This window comes from Hemicordylus capensis, chromosome 2, assembly GCF_027244095.1.
Source record: "Hemicordylus capensis ecotype Gifberg chromosome 2, rHemCap1.1.pri, whole genome shotgun sequence".
NCBI classification, from domain to species: domain Eukaryota; kingdom Metazoa; phylum Chordata; class Lepidosauria; order Squamata; family Cordylidae; genus Hemicordylus; species Hemicordylus capensis.
This window is the reverse complement of record NC_069658.1, coordinates 320,726,667-320,747,075: the sequence shown is the minus strand read 5'-3', so window position 1 is coordinate 320,747,075 and position 20,409 is coordinate 320,726,667. Positions and strand designations below refer to the sequence as shown.

Sequence of the window (20,409 nt, the reverse complement as noted above, 5' to 3'; positions counted from 1 at the left end):
GTTAAACCCTACTTAAATTCCCTACTCTGTTTACCATCAAGCAGTTTCACAGGGAATAATAATGTTCAATATATGTATAATCTTCAAAAAGCAACTTCACAGAGGAGTTTCCTACAGACTGAAAAATAGGCCCAAACTGAATTCCCTCTTAACAGCAGTACCAAGCAGAATTGACAAGGGAATACTTGGGCTTGACTATACTTTGGTAATGTAGAATTACCGAATAAAGAGTTACCACGTAATATTTACAGGGAATGCAAGAGTTAATACAAGAATTTACCTAATAGTATAGTTCCCCAACTAGTATCAGGCACTAAAGTCCAGATTAACACATGTCCGTTATTATCTGACAACTAAAATAACACGAACTATTTTTCCAAAGGGGAGAGGAAGCAGTTAACATAACCCCCACAGTCCTCTGGCAAGTTAGAATATGCTGCGTTGGGAGGTTTCAGCTTTCTCAAGTTCTTATGTTATGGCTTCTTCCTGTTCCTTCATTTTATTATTTTTATTTAGTTTAATAGCATTACCAACTGGCCTGGCTCATTGATAATAAAAGGCTCCCCCTCCCTCCTATTCCATTAAAGACTATTAGCTTACTAGTTTTCCTTTGTCTAGTAGGAAATAAGATTTTTATATTTACTAATTTGAGCATTTTTGTTATTTTTCTGGTATTTTCTATTTCCATCTTAGTTTGCCTTGATGCAATCATCCAATACTTTTTGAGAGATAATATGTTAGGTACATGAATGATATAAAAACCAATGAGATTCAGGTTTAATTTGAAGTTCATAACTGATCGAGTTGCCATTTTTCATCATTATACCCTCTCTCTTGGATTTTGTTTAAAAAGGACGTTTGGTCGGATTAGACAACTCTGATGATAAGATGGTACTTTATTTGTGGATTATAAGTTTGTTAAACAAGTATGTAAAACTGTTTTTATTCATGGATATTGTAAGTTTGGAGATGCATCATTTCTTTGATCCTATATTAATTTCATTTTTTCTTTCATCTTTGTATCTTGGTATTTTTAAAACCAATTTTTGTATTTGTATCTTTAAAACCAATAAAATATAATTCAAACTAATCCCCCCTCGCCCCCACTCCCTGGAGCTGCTGCTGCTGCTGCCACTTCTCAAATTTTGCAGCCGTAGGCAGACGCTTCCTCTGTGTTAATCTGTGCCTGTTAACTGGATTTTCACCTATTACTAGAGATTCAGGCTGTGCACACTAGCAGCCCAACCCAGACTAGCTCAGCCCAACGTAGGTTGGGCTATTTGTGTGCAGCAGCTGGATTAAGGCGGATACTGGTGCTGCCTCCTCCACAAGCCTGATTTTAGCCCTGGCCCTTTAAGGGGTTAGAGGGCACAAGTGCAACATCAGCCCCAGGACCAGGGTCGTGTGTATGCTCAGGCTGCATACAATTAAAAATAATTCATTCAAGCTATAGGTCCATAATATACTAGGAGTGTATTATTTGACATTTTGCTATAAAGTTGCAGTCTGGTGGATTGGGGAACAAGGAATATCTTGCAGGGAGCACCCACTACCCTTGGAGTCATCCATGCTAGCCAGTCCTAGGGAAGAGTTAGGCCATAGATTTTTACAGTAGCTGTAGCAATGAGTGGGATAAAAGAGCAGCATCTACCAGCATGGACTAGTTCCAACAACCCCCACCCATCCATTGAGTTGGTTCTGTCAAAACAATGCATTAACAGCAAGCCACTCCTTGTACTTAGATGATGCAAAGAAAAATATGTGAAAACACTGTGAGCGTATCCAACTGAATACACATTTCCCATTACTCTGGTTCTTCAGAACTGCTGCTAAGACTTATTTATTGTAATAACATCAGGTAGGTCATGGGGTGAGTGCACAGGAAACGTGCAATTAGCTTAAAGATACCTGCAGGGAAGGGAGGATCTTTGGAGCAAACAGGAGTTGCACATCTCAAGGAGCTGGCCTCTTGCTAAAGCCAAGAACAGATAAGTGGTGTGATACTGGCACAAACCAGATACAGAAACAGATATATCTGATGTCACTCTTAGGAAGACATCTCAGGGTATTTTATTATTTATTTCACACAACTTTCTTTGCAAGATAACTTTTTGCATTCATCAGTTGGCCACAATCATGTGGCCATCATGTTATTTTGTTGTAAACCGCTGAGAGATGCAAGTTTTGGGTGGTATAAAAATATGTCAAACAAACAAACAAACAAATGTGGAAATGGCCACTCATTCTTGTGAATAAGTCCCTCTTCTATATGATTGCCTGAATTGCAGTACCAAATGTTTTTTCTGTTGCATGTTGTGAAAGAATATTTTGACCCATTGACTCTTGATCTCAAGCTGCAAACTGGGTTTGATTGATTGGTTAAGTGCCGTCAAGTCTGTGTCAATTCTTAGCGACCACATAGATAGATTCTCTCCAGGATGATCTGACTTCAACTTGGCCTTTAAGGTATCTCAGTGGTGCATTCATTGCTGTCGTAATCGAGTCCATCCACCTTGTTGCTGGTCATCCTCTTCTTTGCTTTCCTTCAACTTTCCCCAACATTATGGACTTCTCAAGGGAGCTAGGTTTTTGCATAATGTGTCCCATGTATGATAGTTTGAGCCTGGTCATTTGTGCCTTGAGTGGAAATTCTGGATTGATTTATTCTATGATCCATTTGTTTGTTTTCCTGGCTGTCCATGGTATCCTCAAAAATCTTCTCCAGCACCAAAGTTCAAAAGCATCAATACTTTTTCTATCTTGCTTCTTTAAAGTCCAGCTTTTGCATCTATAGAGTGTCATGGGAAAAACCATTGGAATATATTGTGATAACCATGCTTTCTCCCTTTAGATTCCCCCTGTTCAGTTATATTTTAAGAAGAACTGTGCATTTTACAGTTTTGACTGCAGAGAGAACTTCAAAGATGTAGAACAACTGTAATGTAACTGATGAAAGGCTACCTTAAAAAAATCTTCACAGATTTTACAATATTACTTATAAGGAGCAGAAGGAACTTCTCATTTATTTTAATCTATTATACTTTATCATCCAGAGGAGTAGCCATGTTAGTCTGCAGCAGCAAAAACAACAAAAAGTTTCATGGTTTCATACTACATTATTGTAGTATGTGTTTATGTTGGGTACAGTCCACCATTAGATCCATGAATGGTTGGGTTTTAGTTAGACTCTAACTCTAACTGAACCACCTGGTTTGCATACCAGCTCTAACGAACCAGCCAGCAGTTTGGTTCATGCCTAGAAATGGGGTTGAACTGGGTCTGTGGTCAAACTGGAGCCCCAGCAGGGCCTAGGAGAGCCACCGCTGGCTGCCACCCCCTAGGAGCCGCACAGAGGTGAGGCTTGAGAGGTAACCTTCCGCTCACCCCTCCGCCTGCCCTTTTCCAACCCTGTACCGTTCTCCCAGTGCTTGTAAAGGAATCCTTACTGAATTCCCCTTTGCAAGCACTAGAACTGGTCAAATTGGGCCAAACTGGTTCGATCCAAACTAGGCCCAGTTCAGCTCGAATTCAGACTGGCCCCCCTTTTTGGAGGGCTGGTGTGTTTTGTGCTCGAACCAGCCAAACTGGGCCGGTTCGGGCTTGAACTGCTTTGCACACCCTTCCATGAAATTTAATCCCAAGTAAGCAGGTACACACACACACATACTCACACATGGGGGAATGAGAATCAGGAGAATCAAATGGCAAGAAACACAAACACCTCACCTAGTGACAAAGTACAAGATAAGTGTCATGATAATTAACAATAGTAGTGACTGGTAATAACATCCTTCTAGCGGTGCTGAGTTAATTAACTCTAATGTGATGGAAATTATTGGTCGTTATTCAGACCAGATACAATAGAATCACACATTGTTATAAAATCTTATTCAGCTATTTCACACTCTGTTCCCTCGCCCCGTGAATTTTTTCAGTAAAAGACTCATCAATTTCAAAAGAATTGCAGAACTGAACATGGTGATTCTTCAAGTTCCATTGGTTTCATTTGGAGAGATTTAAGCACAATTTAATGTTCCCACTGAAATCAGTGTCACTTTAAAGTGTTTGCTTGGATTGTGTCTGTTGTCTTTAAGGAAAGTCTCTTTAAAAAAAAAACTTTTAAGGAGTTTTATGGACCAGATCACACAATCAGATCCATCGCTGATAAACAGGGAATCTGAGATTCCCATGGGGTGTGTTTTCCCAACTCCTACAATGTGAACCCAGAAATTGCAGAACTGAACATGGTGATTCTTCAAGTTCCATTGGTTTCATTTGGAGAGATTTAAGCACAATTTAATGTTCCCACTGAAATCAGTGTCACTTTAAAGTGTTTGCTTGGATTGTGTCTGTTGTCTTTAAGGAAAGTCTCTTTAAAAAAAAAACTTTTAAGGAGTTTTATGGACCAGATCACACAATCAGATCCATCGCTGATAAACAGGGAATCTGAGATTCCCATGGGGTGTGTTTTCCCAACTCCTACAATGTGAACCCAGAAATTTTCTGTGAAGTTGGGCTGGCACCTTGCCAATCTGACATTTACCCAGATTGTTAATCTTATATCTGAACTCTGGCTGTCGCTCCTGGATAAGTGTCAGGTTGGCACAGTGCTGACCCAACAATGCCGAAAATTCAGACCACAGGAATAGGTTCTCCGTTTTCCAGCCATGGATATGATGATATGAAATGGTTCAATGTTTACAATGCAGATGAAACAAAATAAATCCCTAAATCTCTATTGATCTCTGTAGGCGGACAGATTCATTGTAAATATGAGACTTTGAACCATCAGATTTTAGTGCTTATAACCATATTGGATATTTATGTAACTTGAATGTCATTTGGAAATAGGAAACTTTAGGTTGTGGTGTGTGTCTATTCATATCTTGTAGATGTCCTTGCTTTCATATCTGAAAACATCCAAATAGAAAGACTTTTCAGAAAATTCCACCCAAGGTTTTATATGAAGCCCAGCATATGCTGATGGTTTTGAGACTGATGAGTCAGTTCCAAGGAGTCGTCACACAAAGCTTATTTTATCTGATAAAACTGATAGTTCTTTAGCAGTAATTATTCTTCATATGTTCATTAAAATGTCCTGGTACAATTGAATGAATTTGGCATATGTAACTACTGTGCTTGGCTTATGGGTGAAGATTGGTAATATCCCTGGTGCCTAACTTGCCTTTGTTTAAATCTGTCTTTAGCCTACTTTCCTTAAGGAAAGTAAGCTTATGAGATCAGCCGGCATTCTGTGTGTGTGTGTGTGTGTGTGTGTGTGTGTGTGTGTATGTGTCCCCCTATCAACTTCGTAATGCCTAGACCAATATGAACCAAACTGGGTACTGTTGTAGGGACACATTGGAATACCTCAACGGCATATTTTGTAATGATGTAATCTACCCTGATTCGAGCTGGTGGACGTTTGAGGCACAAGTGGGTTAACTTGTGAACCACCTAACTGATTTGAGCCAAATTTGCTACAGCTGTAGGGACACATAGGGATGTCGCAATGGGACACCCTCTTTATGTTCCTTAAAGACAACAGGTATTTTTTTATGATGCCATCCACCCTAGTTCAAGATGGCGGATGCAAGAACATTTGAGGCTCAAGTGGGAACTAATTTGGACCAAATTTGGTACAGTTGTAGGGAGTTGCACATAGGGACACCTCAATGGCATAGTTTGTGATGATATCATCCACCCCAATTCAATATGGTGGATGTGTAAACTTTTGAGATGTGAGTGGGCTAACTTGTGAACTCCCTACCGATTTGAACCAAATTTGCTACAGTTGTAGGTACACAGAGGGACACCTCAATGGCATAGTTATGATGTCATCCAGCCCAATTCAAGATGGCGGACACATGAACATTTGAGGTGCAAGTGGGAACTGATTTGGACCAAATTTGGTACAGTTGTAGGGACACTTAATTGGCATAGTGTGTGATGATGTCATCACCTCAATTCAAGATGGTGGATGTGTGAATCTTTGAGGCGCATGTGGGCTAACTTGTGGACTGCCGAACGATTTGAACCAAATTTGGTACAGTTGTAGTGAGTGACACATAGGGACACCTCAATGGCATAGTTTGTAATTATGTCATCCATCCCAATTCAAGATGGTAGATGTATGAATGGTTGAGGACAAGTGGGCTAACTTGTGAAGATGGTAATTATCAATTAAGATTATAGCTAAATGAAAGTAGGCAGATTAGTTCTTACCAGAACAACTTGTTTAAAACAACTTTCTCAGGTGCCCTCTGCCCATTTCCTACTCTGGATAATTACCAAGAAGAGTTGGATGTTGGTCTTCTGCTTGGCAGGTCTGAAAGGTCAAGTTCACCTTGGCTTTCTGTATCCTTTTATGATGCAAATGAGTAATGAGGTCAAGTCCCAGTTTTTTACTCTTTGGTGGAGTGGCATCCTCCACCTGGTAACCTGTTCTGTCTTCTAGCTTTTGGATTTCAAAGAAACAGGTGCATGTACCTCATCATCCATATTCTGCCAGGTAGCCTGTGGTGGTGCCTTGGCAGCTGCTCAAGGAACACCTGCCTACTGCTGTCAGGGAGTATGGTCTCTAGAGGCACCATTTGTTCTGTCTGCCTGTGTGTGATCAAAGAAAGTAGCTCCACATCATTACTGTGATGAAAAGGAGGGTGGTCTGGATGTGAGACCTCAAAATATATCTGCGGACAGCTGGGAAGAACAAAATGACAGGAAGATAGGAAAGAAAGAGTGAAGAGTTTAAAGTTTTTATTAAAGTGCTCTCTATTGTCACATGTTTATTTAGCATGGTTTATAGCTTAACAGATCAGTGGTTTGGTGTGGCAGAGCAGCAGCAGGACAGGGCTTAAGGAGTGTTAAGGAGTAGTTCTTCAGTCCTCAGGCACACAGTAGTGTCATGAGAGAAAGAATCCCCTGCTTCCTAAAGTGCAGAATATGAGGCAACAATCATAGTCCGCTTCTGATTTCTCCTCTGAAGTCAGTGGACTTGCTTTGAAAGTAAAAAAGAATTCACCACTTCGCCCCACCACTTCACCACAAGGTGAGTTTATTGGTCAAAGGGAAGTCTTTGGTTTAACCTGCATGTTGGGCATTCTCTCTGTATGTTTGTTTGTAATGTAATATTCCATAGAACACTGAGATGTAGGAATGCAAACTAGTACAGAGATCCAGGGCACAATTCTATGTTCTAAAGCTCACACAATGAACAGCTGTAGAATGAGTGGGTGTAGGCAGACGATGTGACCATGGTGCCTGAATGTGTTGCCTGAATGCGTCCCCTCATTCTGTATGATTGCCACCCACAGATAAAATGTATGCACGTGGGCTCAGATGTATGGTTGGGGAACATGCAGGGGTGGCACTTTTATGAGATCAGGCAAGGCAGTCACTTCCAATAGTGGATTATTTGGGGCACCCACAGGGTGGCAAGATGCCCACACTCCACCGTTGAAGCCGCTCTTTCGGATCAATCTGACTCGAGCAAGCTTTGGAAGGAGTGTTGGGAAAAGAGAGAGGGCTGCCCTCCTCAGATTCCTTGCAAAGCTTGCAAGAAGCATGAGAAGAGGTTGCAACCTTCCCTTTTCTTCGCTCCCCACGCTGCTTTCACGTTTCCAAGCATTGAAACGGGGATGGCTCCCACTAGGGGCGTGTAGCAGGGCAACAGCTGGCATCTCACTTCATATGCTGCAATACCTTGAGATGCCCCAGGCCCTACGTGCATAAATGTCATGTGTTTTTATTGTATGTGGTAATCCTCTGTTGTGAGCTGCCCAGAGAACAATTTGTTAGGGGGCAGCTAACAAATGAAACTGGTTGTATTATTATTATTATTATTATTATTATTATTATTATTATTATTAACAAAGTTGGAGTACATGTTATGAACACCACTCAATTTTTCATCTTCAAACCCAAGCTCAGACCCCACACCCATTTTCAAGAGAGTCTGGAGAGTGCAAGGCCTCCCAGACACTGTGCTTTACTTTTGTTTCTAGTTCTTTCCAGCCCTGCCTCAAGACCTCAGGGCAGGCTACAGTATAATTTTTCTAATCTTCATAATAACCATGCTGTGCAGTAGGTTAGGCATCAGTTCATCTGGTTCACACATTGCATTTGCCTGAGCGGTGTGTGCCTGGTAACGATGGAAACTACTCACACATATAGGTGGAAAACTAGTTGGTGGACTGACTCTTGGCCCCTAATGGCTAGGGACAGAAAGAACACACAGCACACGGCTGCAGTGTTCTTTCTGTTGACCTCTTTTGGAGAGGGCACAGAGAAGACACCACTTGCAGCCTCCACAGAATTGAGCTGTGCCTCCCTATTGGATGGATCATCTCAGTTGTAGTAACACTACCAAGAAAGGCAGGTGGGTGCAGAGGCGTATCTAGGGAAAACAGCGCCTAGGGCAAGCACTGAAATTGCGCCCCCAGTCCAAACAACTGACACCCATCTTTCAGATAACTTTACCATAATATCAGGTGAAAAATACAAGTCAAGCTCATTCATCTTTTAATATTTCAAAAACTATTTAGCGGTGGACATAGCCAGACCAAAAAATGCTGTAAAACTACAAACTTCAGTATGCTGGGGCTCATGAAATACCCAAATACTATGGGGGGGGGATCTGCAAAGGTTCCCCCTGCCCCTGCTGGCCTCTTAATTCACTGCTGCAGCCCATCCTGGGCTGAGGGCCTCACAACCATCATTTGAGCATGTGAGGTGTCCATGTTTAAAATTTGTTTTTTTTTATGGCTGCGTTAAACAAAATGGCCACCACACATGCTCAATTGGCCTCTGAGAGGCCTGGCATAGCCTAGGGCAGGCATCCTCAAACTGCGGCCCTCCAGATGTTGCTGAACTACAACTCCCAGCATGCCTAGACACAATTTTTTGTGGCTGGGTATGCTGGAAGTTGTAGTTCAGCAACATCTGGAGGGCCGCAGTTTGGGGATGCCTGGCCTAGGGCCTTGTAGAGGCCATTTGAGCATGCACGATGGCCATTTTGTTTTCGGTGGCCATTAAATTTTTTTTTCCATTTTAAAAAATGGTGCCCCCCTTTCAACCCATGGGGGTGGTTGGCACCCTCTTTGCACTAGACCACCACTCACTCTGGGCCACCCCAGCACCCCACAAGTGGCTTTAAGGTTTTTCTCCATAGGGAAGAATGCAGGTTTCAGCAGCCCCATAACTGCACTTGGGGGGTGCTGGGGTGGCCCAGAGCGAGGGTGCCAACCACCTCCATGGGTTGCTAACCCATGGGGTACTGGGTTTTGTTGTTTCTGAAGTGTTCTGAGTGTAGATTCTTTGGTAGCATATAAGATTTTCAGTGACAAACCATGAATCCACGCTCATCTGCTAACCTTAAAGACACATAAACTTCAAAAATCACTTAAAAATCAGGCCTTTGCCCAATTCCTTTCAAATAATTCTGATAGCTTCCTGGCCCCCTTGGGCACTACCACCCACCACACTCTGCTCTTGGACACCCCTTTGCCCCCGACGTGAAGCTATACATTTGCTGACACCTCCATGCTTCTTTATGGAGAAAAACCTTAAAGTCACGTAAAGTTCAGGAATCACTTAAAAATCAGCCTTTTGCCCAATTCCTTTCAAATAATTCTGATAGCTTCCTTGCCCACCTTGGGAACTACCACCCACCACACTCCACTCTAGGACACCCCTTTCTCCCCGACGTGAAGCGATACATTTGCTGCAATCCTCGTTATTCTCTATGAGGAATTCCAAAATAATTTTAAAATTCACCAATAATCAGAGGAGTGTCTGATTGCCTTGGAAATTTGTGGATAGTAGGCACCCCTGGTTGTCTACCACCCATCCCACTTTTGTGCCCCTAGGTGCTCCACAATAGGGGATATGGGCTGGTTTGGGTCCCATTATACCCTATGAGAAAAATAATTAAAAATATTTCAAATATTCATAAAAAATCATAGGGGTGTCCAATTGCTTCGGGGTTTGCATGGTTGTTGGCACCCATGGGTGCTCCACAATAGGGAATAATGGGCTGGTTTGAGTCCCATTATAACCTATGAGAAAAAAATAAAAATAATTTTCAAAAATTCATTAAAAATTGTACAAGTGTCCGATTGCTTTGGGGTTTGGGTGGCAGGTACCCCTGGGTGCCAGCTACCATCCTACCAATTTTTGGATTTCTGAACTGGTTCAAACTGGTTCAAAACTGTTTGCATTCAAACCGAACCAGGGGGAGGTTCGAGCAAAACCAAAACCGAACCACCCCCTCCTGGTTCTAACCTGGTTCGAATTCAAACCGAACCAGGCAAACCGGTTTTGTGCACATCCCTATTGCCCAGTGCACTTTGGAAAGTCTTGATCTTTTTCTTTTTCTATATATATAGAAAAATATATAGTATAGTATAACATGTATGTTGTATATATATATTATATAGATGTATAACATCTATAGTATAACATGTATGTTGAGATTAGAAATGACATTTGTATGGATATCCATCATAAGGTGACTACAAAAATTCTGCTTGTGATATTAAAAAAAATATTGTGAAAATCTGCCCTAAGTAAGCAAAGACTTCAGGGTCCCTTTGCATCAGACACAAGTGATGGACTAGTTTGCATTGCAACATAGCTTTGCCTGATTTATGAAATCTATTGTCACAAGATTTGGTGATGGCCAACTGGGTTAGATGGTTTTAAAAGAGAGTGGGATATCCAAATTCATAGAGAACAAGTCCATCCCAATGACATTCTAGGCTAAATAGAACTCTAGATATTATGGCAGCTTGGTTTTGAACACCAGTATCTAGAGGGCAAACCCTGGAGGAGGACCTTTGCCTACAAGCTTTGCATGTGGGCTGCAGAGAGGCATCTGGTTGGCCACTGGTTGGCCATAGATACTAGATCAGGTGGTCCTTTGGCCTGATTCAGCAGAGCTTTCCTTGTATTACATCTCACACTGCCTGGAGATGTACATATCAGGCGGTATAGAAACAAACAAACAAACAAACAAACAAACAAACATTCTTATGACTTTTCCCAACAGTAGCCAGCCAAAGGCCCCCAGGAAGTTCACGAGCAGTGCATGGTCTGGAGTTAGACATCCTTGGTTGTTTGTCTCCAGTGTTAGTCAGAAGCACATTGCCTCTCCACAGGCAGCAAATGAAAATACGTGTTTTTGTTTTGCTGTAAACGGCTGTTCTGTGTTTATCTCAGCCAGAAGCCTGTCTGTGTGACTTAACAGAAGCTGATATGGAACCTTGTGGTGGGAGGGGTGGTTTTGCACCCCCCATCCCACTTCCCTTGGGTCTTGTGCTCTAGTCATCAATATAAGATGATGTGCCTTGGCAAATGTGAGCTTTTCAAATAAGTAGGAAGAGGTTTCTACATTCCACAATCTCTTCCAACCAACTGTTCAGTACACCCTCATTCCTTGTGTTGTTTTATTGCTGCTGATGGATTGTTTTATGTTGGGGTTTTCTGTACTGCTTTTTATCTGGCTTTAAAAATTATTGTGTGTGTTTTGGACTGATTGATTTTAGCTACTGTAGAAGAGGTTGTTCCCCACCCCCAAGAAATGAAAAAAGGGATAGAAATGTTTGAAACAAACTGAAACATATGTAAGACAGTATTCAAAGAGATTCTGTACAACGGGGTTTGGGTTGGGTTGTACCCTGAAGATTCAGAGTCTTTTAGGCTCTGCAGCACAATTTCTTCCTTAAAAGAACTTCCAGAGATTAAGCCATGTTGCAGCACAAACAATAAAAGCTTGGAGCCAGAGAACTGTGAGCAGTGCTGCACCACATGCAGAACAGAGCTTTCTTGCCACCACCTCTGCCCTGTAACCCTCAGTGCTCCCCCCAATCCAAACCTGAAGATCAGAGGACCCTTAGGAATAGTGTCAAGTGCTGATGGAGGGGGAGTGGGTGGAAATCCTGCCTTCCTTGGGCAAATGGAAGTTCCATGCTACTTGTGCAAAGCTGGAACCTAACCCAAAGAGTCTTATGGTACCTTAAAGACTAACAAATGTATTTGTTTGTTGTTTGGTTTAAGACTGTAATAAAATCAATCAATCAGTGAAAGAAATGTACTGTAGCTTTAACTGACTATGGTCCACCTAAATTACAATAAGTTGGTTCAACTTCAAGATGCCACATGGCATTTGTTTTTTTACAACAGAGACAATAATTGATCTTCTGATGTTAAGTACATAAATAGTGGCAGGGAATTTGGTTGGGCTTATTAATTATGATGACAACATTTAATGTAAAAGGCTCTCAAAATTCTTCCGTACAAGAGTGCTAATTACTTTGCAGTCTGATGTATAGCACTAGCAAAGCTAATGGGATAACATAAATCCAGCTATTTTTTTCTCCTGTTACTGTTTATCTTTCACCTTAAATGTATACACTATCCCTTGTTCTGTACTTCCATAACTCTCCTTATTCTCTTCCCCAGTGTCTGTATTTATGTTTGTGCCTCCAGTGGATCCTGAGAAAAGAGAGATCCCTAAATTTCCCACTGCAGGCACTTGGCCTTTGTGTAATATAGGAAGCTACCATCAGCAAGGATAAGAGTTTATTCAACCTCCCACTCTTAGCAGAGTTAGACTTCCAGCAGATGTCAAGATAGCTAGCCCCTTTGCAGATTTGGTAATCCACCTAAGAAAGACATTGTCCATGTGTCCCACTTGGCCAGATGGTCTATAATTAACGTCCACAATAGTATCTCATTTCTCTCCCTCTTCCTCTCCCTCTTTTTTAACCCAGACACTTTTCGCTGGGCTTCCATACTCAGATTCATGGACTTCTGTGCAGGTGTATACATTCTTTACATATATGTGTCTGGGTCTGTGTTGTCTGTGTGAGAGCAGGAGAGAGATTTCATCCTGCAAAAGGCTGTCATATTTAATAAAGATATGTGAGTTGGGCCTGCGCTGGAAATAATCTAGTCCATAGCACTTGAGTAGAGAAGTTAGAGTAGACTTTTATTCTTTAATCTTTCTGAATTGCCTATTTTATTGATGTTCATTTATCTCTGTGTTTTGCCAAGATTGATGCTCTGAGACAGGTTTTAAACTGCAATCTGAATGTAAACACATTCAGAAATTACAGCAATAAAAAAATCTAAACAGCAATAAAAAAGTTTAAAATTCAGAAATTACTAAAAGCCTGGCTTTAGGGCTCGTTTGAAGGCTGGTGAAGATGTTAACCCACAAATATCTATAGGAAGTGCATTCCACAGCCTAGGAGCGAGTAACTACAGAGAAGGCCTGCTCCTGAGTTGCCGTCAGACGCATTGGCGGTATTTGGAGATGGAGATCCTCTTTCGATTATCTTAATGTGTGGTTGGGATCATGCAGAAGGAGGCGCTCTCCTAGGTAACCTGGTCCTAAGCCATTTAGAGTTTAGATAAGAACAGCTGTTTTACAGGCAGGTCTCCAGAATTCCTAATTCTGTTTTTCAGGATAATTCTAAACTTCTTCTTTGCCATTTAAAAGGTATGTATGGATAGAGTCATTCCACTATGCTATAGCATTAAAGCATTAACCTATTCTTCTTTAATACTTGACATTTCTTTGTGGCATTTATTTTATTTCTTTATTGCATTTGTATCCTGCCTTTTATTCAGAAACTCCAAGGCTGATGACAGACAGCATTAAACACCATAAAAACAGCAGATGGTGGTGGTGGTGGGCACCTTGCTGGCTTTCCTTTCTCCTCCTCACAGGCAGTGAGGAAGAAATGGCTTCCTGGACAGACCAAGGTTTGTCTCTAGTCCAACAGTAGCCAACTGGATACCATTGGAAGCTCACAAGCAGGGCAGAAAGTTCATACCCATTCCCTGTTGTTTGTCTCTTTAGAATAGCTGAAGTAGATTCTTTTTAAGCTGGACTCTTTGACTACTCTGAAAGCGAGAAACTGGATCCACATGCTGGAGAATGAAAGAAGGGCATGAACTGAACCAAACTGGAGGCAGTTTATGCAGAATGATGTCAGTTTGTCACATGCAAGCCAGCCAGTTTCTTAATCGGCAAAACAGTTGAAAAGCATACTACGTACTACTTTTTATCTGTGCATGAACAGTACAAAAACGTTTGGAAAGAGGAAGAAAACCAAGCCCAGGCCCAATATGCACTTGCATGATAAGTGGTGTTTACACTGACTTCCTCAGTATGAAAGATGTGTTATCACTTCTCTGGGCCTGCCCTCAGCAGGTTGCATCTGAAATACACAAGTTGATAAAATCTCGGGAAAAGTTAACCTGTTTGAGTTATGACCTTAATGTTGTAAGTGTTAATGGTGTAGCCTTATTAAAATGATCACAGTCTGCAGGGTTAACATTTTTGAGACAGAACGTATGGATCGGCTTCAGCTGCCACAGTGAAAACTGTCATTTGGGTCACAGAGCAGATCTCCTGTGGTGTCCTCCTCACATGCCTCAATGCCATCCGGCTCTAAGGGAGCCAGCTAGTTGTACTCCTGCCTTTTCACTCGCAGACTGATAAACAGCTCTTAGGATGACAAGGAAGGGGAGTTGCTACCTGGGGAACCTGTGCTTTGGGTGAGGTTGGGTTCCAGGATCCTCCACAAAAGCATAATTTATCGTCCCACAGCAGTGCTGAATCCTGTGAATTGGGTCAAAACAAAGGGATCCATTTATCTGTCAGTTGCAAAGACAAAACATTTGCCAGGATCTAGCAGGCTAAGCAGGTGCTACCTGCCAAAGAATCAGTCTATTTGTGTGAGGGCAGGAGAGGATAAAAACAGAAGTCAAGAAAAGTAGTCAGTCATTCTTGGGAATGGTGTGCAAGTGTCCAGGTTACTGGCATTATGTTCAGGACTGAGTGTCTCCCAGAGGCATCAGGTTTATGTAGGGTTCTCTGCCAATCACACAGGCGACCTGGGAACCAATCAAGGTCTGAGGACTATGGACTTTGACAGGCAGCACAGTTGAATGCATGTAGGCTCTGTTCAGATTTTCGGTTGAATGCAAGGAGGTTGGGAGTAGGTTCAGTGAATGCAGCACTGTTCATACCCTTCACACATTTGAACACATAAACAAGGGTGTAGCTATAATTGAACACGGGAGGGACAAATGTGGCAGAGGGGTCCGCTGCCCGTTTAACCACCCACTCTTTGTTCTCCCCTCCTGCCTCCCTGACTCAGTTGCAAGCTGCTGGCTTCTGACTGGAATGTGGAGAGTGTACAGTATTGTTTGTGTGAAAGGACCTGAAATGCAATCCAGAGTGGTTAAGGCTTTGTTGGTATTAATTGTTAATATGGCACTGTCAGTTTAAAAAGGAGAGCCTAGTGAAACTCTGGGAAAAGGAAGGGGGAAACCTCAGAATAGTTCTAGGGTTGGCCCTACACAGAGAGCAACAAGCTTGTAAAAGTATCTTCTGAGTTGTGAAGCAATAAAGGTTTGGTTTTTTTCACCATCTCCTTGCATTGTCGTGTGACTTTTTGGCAAGCCAGGAAGAAGGGTGAATGTAACAGACTTCACCCCCAAGAGATGAACTTATCCTGTTCTGGAGGACCAAGTACTACAATAGGGAATTCCTGAAGACCATAATTCCTGAAGAGGGGCCTTGCACAGGCAAGAGGCATTATGACTGGTAATGATTTATAAAGCTTGCTTATGTAGGTGGAAGGACTTTTGTATCAACTGCAGGAAAAACAGTATTTATTTATTTATTTGTTTATTTATTACATTTATATCCCGTTCTTCTTCCAAGGAGCCCAGAACAGTGTACATGGTTAAGTTTATCTTCACAACAACCCTGTGAGGTAGGTTAGGCTGAGAGATGCATGACTGGCTCAGTCCCCCTGTGAGTTTCATGGCTGAATGCGGATTTGAACTGAGGTCTCCCTGGTCCTAGTCCAACACACTAACCACACTGTCTACACACAAAGTTAAAAGAAGTGTGTGACTCCTTGAGCATTTCTGGGCCGAATCGTTCTAAGATTGCAAGCAAGGGCCATTTTTCTTTACTCAGATATGCAGTGCGACATTTGAGTAGTGCTGAACAAAGAGAACTAGAAGATGAGGGCCTATTTGCATTATTGAAAGTGAAAGATCAGATTGAGGAGTTCAGAACTGAAACTAAAGAAAAGGGACTACAGAAATAATATATTGAGAAAGTAAAACTATTAGAAGAAGATCGGCTCCAGAAAAAATAATGGAGGAGATAGACAGGAAACGTTTGGAGGAGAAAAAGAATCACCTTTGAGAGTGCAATCAAAATAGAGGAAAGATTATAAGATAACTGGATAGATAGGTAACACTTTGCAAAAGGACAGACTGAGTTTCACCAGCTTGGCCTATAAGTGTGAGGGTGGAGCTCAAAAGGGTTACCGTGAGGCAGGAATCATAGAAGTAGGGCCGTAGCTAGGGGGAGGGGGGCCCATGTTTGCCCCTCTCCCTGGCGGCCCCTCAGAGTGAGGGAGATAATGAAGGGAATAGGGAGGGTTGGCGCTGGGGAGCCCTCAGGAGCTGGCGGCCCTGGGTTCTTTGAATCCGTCAGCTCAGTTATAGCTAGACCCCTGCATAGAAGCTGTAATTAAGGCTATTTCCCCGGCACTTGGCCTCAGATGCAGGTGTTGTACCATTAGAGTTTCCCCAGTCTTAGCCCAGGCCCTGCTTCCCTATTTCTTTTCTCATTCCTTACTGACAACCATGTTCAGGTTTTCAAATAAAAGGTCATCAGTGATCTGGCTGTCCTCTAAAGGAGGTTGCATCAAGATCTGGGTATTCTCACTTTTAGGTCCTGTCAGAAAGGAGTGGAGTAATATATTTTGTACAAGGTCAGGGTCACACTCTAAGCCAGAGTCTGCTTCCTGAGAGGCAAACAGATTTTTTTTTTTTGGGGGGGGGGGATCAAATCCATTAGTCTGACTAGGAAATCCTGGGATGTCTCTTGGGGTTCTTGCACTGCTTTGGACAAGGATAAATACAGCTCTGTTGCATCTTTTTCCTGGTTGTAGGACCTCATAATGTGTCTCAGTTTTGCGAGACTGAGATCTCTTTCCCCTTCCAGATAGCTTCTATCTGGACTAGAAGTATATCCAAGATTTTTCTTGAACAGCTAAACCTTTCTATGACTTGTTAAATTCTCCTTTCAGATCTGACATGAATTATTCTCACAGTGACTAAAAAGGCACAAAGATGGCAAGAACACAAGGAATTTCAGGGCCTATACCCTCCAAACAACCAATCACTTGGACTGAACATCATCAACACTACTGGGTGTTGATTGAGCCAACTGACCACCTAGTGGAAGCCCCAGTAATGGGGATTACCCCAGATATGTCATTGCCCTTTATTTTACATGTGCAGTGGTCCCTCGACTTACGAACTACTCGACATAAGTATTTTTCGAGTTACAAACGGCAGTTTTAGATCCGGTTTTAGATGCGGTTTTTTCGACTTACAAATTTTTAGATGGGGTTTCCTAGACTTACGAATTTTACATGCGGTTTCCTTGACTTGCCTGCCTGTTTACTGCCTGTTTATTCTTGAAAAGAAATGTTCCTGTGCAGTTTGCAAGCCTTACTGGGGGTCTGGGTCTTTTTTCTAGGCTCCGGAACGCATTAATCAGTTCCCAATGCATTCCTATGGGAAACCGCTTTTCGACTTACGAACTTTTCGACTTACAAATGTGCATTCGGAACGGATTAATTTCGTAAGTAGAGGGACCACTGTAGATGCCTCCAACAAAGGACTTGTTTCTTGTCATTTCTCTATCAACGGCAGGAATGCTGACTCCATCTTATTGGGTATGGGTCAAGGACATTAACAGCAACAGGAAAAAAATATCTTATACATTCAGGGAAACTAAAGTTTCTGGTCCTGAAGTGAGCAGTTACGGACAAGTTCCGAGACTATCTATATTATGCCCACTGTTTCAAGTGTACAGTGATTATAACCTATTAACATATATATTTACTTCTGCAAGACTCAATGCCACAACTCATCGATGGGTAGTAGAACTGGCTGATTTGAATGTCAGCATAAGGTATTGGCCAGGAAAATCAAATATGTATGCTGATGCATTATCTAGGATGCCTGTTGATATGGACAGTGTACTAAAGAAACAACTACTACTGATACTGTGGATGCCATTTTACAAGCTGCAGATAGGTAGGAAGAGGGAACTATATCTTGGGTGACGGCTGAGACCAGCAATCCATGGGTTGTGGATGGGTTTGAGGAAGGTGTGGACTGTACACTGCATCCCATCTTGTGGGAAGAACTCCCCGAGCAGGCCAGAGAGCAGATCCTGACATTTCGTACATCCTATGGCATAAGGCTTTGGGGCACAAGTCTACCAACTCTGTCCATACTAAGGGAAGTCTTATTTTACTGAGGGAATGGAACCGATTGTATGTGAACTCTGAAGGCTTGTTATATCAAGTGCAAGTCAGGGAATCAACTTGTGCAAGTCAGGGAATCAACTTGTGTTACCACAGAAATGTGAGACCTTAGTATATCATGAACTGCACAAAGAAATGAGACATCTTGGTAGTAAATGGATCTTTGCCTTGGCTAGGAAATGATTCTATTGGCCTCACATGAAGAGAAACATTGAATACAGGAGAACCTCATTACTCGTGGGACTTCTGATCCTCACCTACTACCGTTGGTAACGGAACCGCAATTATAGAGGCATTATTCCTATGGGGAAAGGGGGGTTAGGTTCTGGGCTGGAGCAAAAATGGCAAAAATCCAACTAAAAAACCTTAGTTGTTGTACTCTGTGGCATATCCATATTCCAGGAATCCCCTCATAGGCCCAGGAATGCTCCCAAAGGATGCAAGCCCCCCCCCCAACCATTTCATTTTTTAAAAGAAATGAGCCACAAAATGGCTCCTCCTGTCTCCTCCTGGGCTCCTGCAGACAAAATGGCAGGCAGAAGTGACCGCCACATTCACTTCCAGCCCTTTAGGAACCACAGATACATGGGTTTTAACCCTTTTGTATCCATAGATACTGGAAATAAGTGTCTATTAGATACCCCATGGATATTTGGAACTGTGGATAATGTGGTCCTACTGTACTATATTACCAACATTTGCAGTTGTGTCAAGCAAAAGTAATCTCATTGCTCTGAGAAAGTCCCGCTAATGAATATTGTTACTTCAGAGACTTCCTTGCATTAATTAATTATTTTTTACATTTTTATCCTGCTCTTCCTCCAAGAAGCCCAGAGCGGCATACGCGTTTGTGTTTATCCTCACAGTAGCCCTGTGAGGTAGGTTAGGCTGAGAGATAAGTGACTGGGCCAGGTCACCCAGTGAGTTTCATATCTGAATGGGGATTTGAATTTGGGTCTCCCCAGACCTAGTCCAATACTATGAATATATCTTAGTTCTGATGGATCATTTATGAGATATGTGTAATCATATCATACTACCAATAAGTCTCAGAGGACAGCCGTGGACAAAATCTTCAATAATTTTATTCTAAGATTTAGTTTTCCCAAACAACTACATCACAATTAAAGTGCAAAGTTTGAAAACCATCTTTTCAAAACACTTCAGCATAATTGCAACATCAGCTCAGCATCACCTCTCAGCACCACCACACATGACCACAGCTGAAGGCAATGATCACTTGCAGCACATTCACAATATGTGTATGTTTAAATCAGAGATGCAATTTAATTTAATTTAATTTAATTTAATTTAATTTAATTTATGTGTATGTATAGGCAGTGGAGTGGCCAGAGGTAAATGGAAGCAGAAAGTTCAGTCCGAAAGGCTTAAGATGGTCTAGCAGGTAATAGTAGTGCAAGCATGATAGAGGAAAAATATCTGTTTAGAGGGAGGGGGAAACATAGGCTGTGTGCCACGGCTAATGGCTTGGGAGAATGCAATAAATGGCACCTGTAGACAAAATACTTTCCATGTGTTTACTCCAGGATCTGGATTTTAATCACTTCCAAGTTCATATCATGGTCTGTTATGGTTTGTGTTTGGTCTAGAGAGTGAAGGAGAAAATGTGTACCTGATGACTGGACATATTTCCACCGATTGTCTATCATGCTAGAAGTCCACAGGTTACATTAATAGTTTAAGATTACATTGTTGTGAATGGAGGACTGATTTTTTTTTTAAAGCCTGCATGTAGAATACCATATACCCCTGCTAACTTGGCAAAGAGGCACCTTTTAACATGGTGATTCTCTTTGTTTAGCAGGGGGAGAGTAACTGGCCCTATCCACCCCCAGCACAGTACCCTCCAGTGACTGTTGCTGGTGTCTATCTTGTGTTTCTTTTTGGAATATGAGCCCTTTGGGGACAGGGATCCATCTTATTTATTTATATTTCTCTTTGTAAACCGCCCTGAGCCATTTTTGGAAGGGCGGTATAGAAATCGAATGAATGAATGAATATACCAACACTC

The 20,409-nt window shown here is 42.0% G+C and overlaps 2 long non-coding RNA genes across 2 annotated transcripts in view; both read left to right on the top strand.

The window, feature by feature from the left end:
• The window catches only part of LOC128341645 (uncharacterized), a 57,861-nt gene that overhangs the window by 21,720 nt on the left and 15,732 nt on the right, over nt 1–20,409 (top strand). The gene's annotated exons all lie outside the window — the stretch shown is intronic.
• Nucleotides 13,478–15,446, top strand: LOC128341648 (uncharacterized). Its single transcript, XR_008314502.1, has 3 exons — nt 13,478–13,501; nt 13,633–13,767; nt 13,865–15,446. It is a non-coding gene; the product is annotated as an uncharacterized LOC128341648 (long non-coding RNA).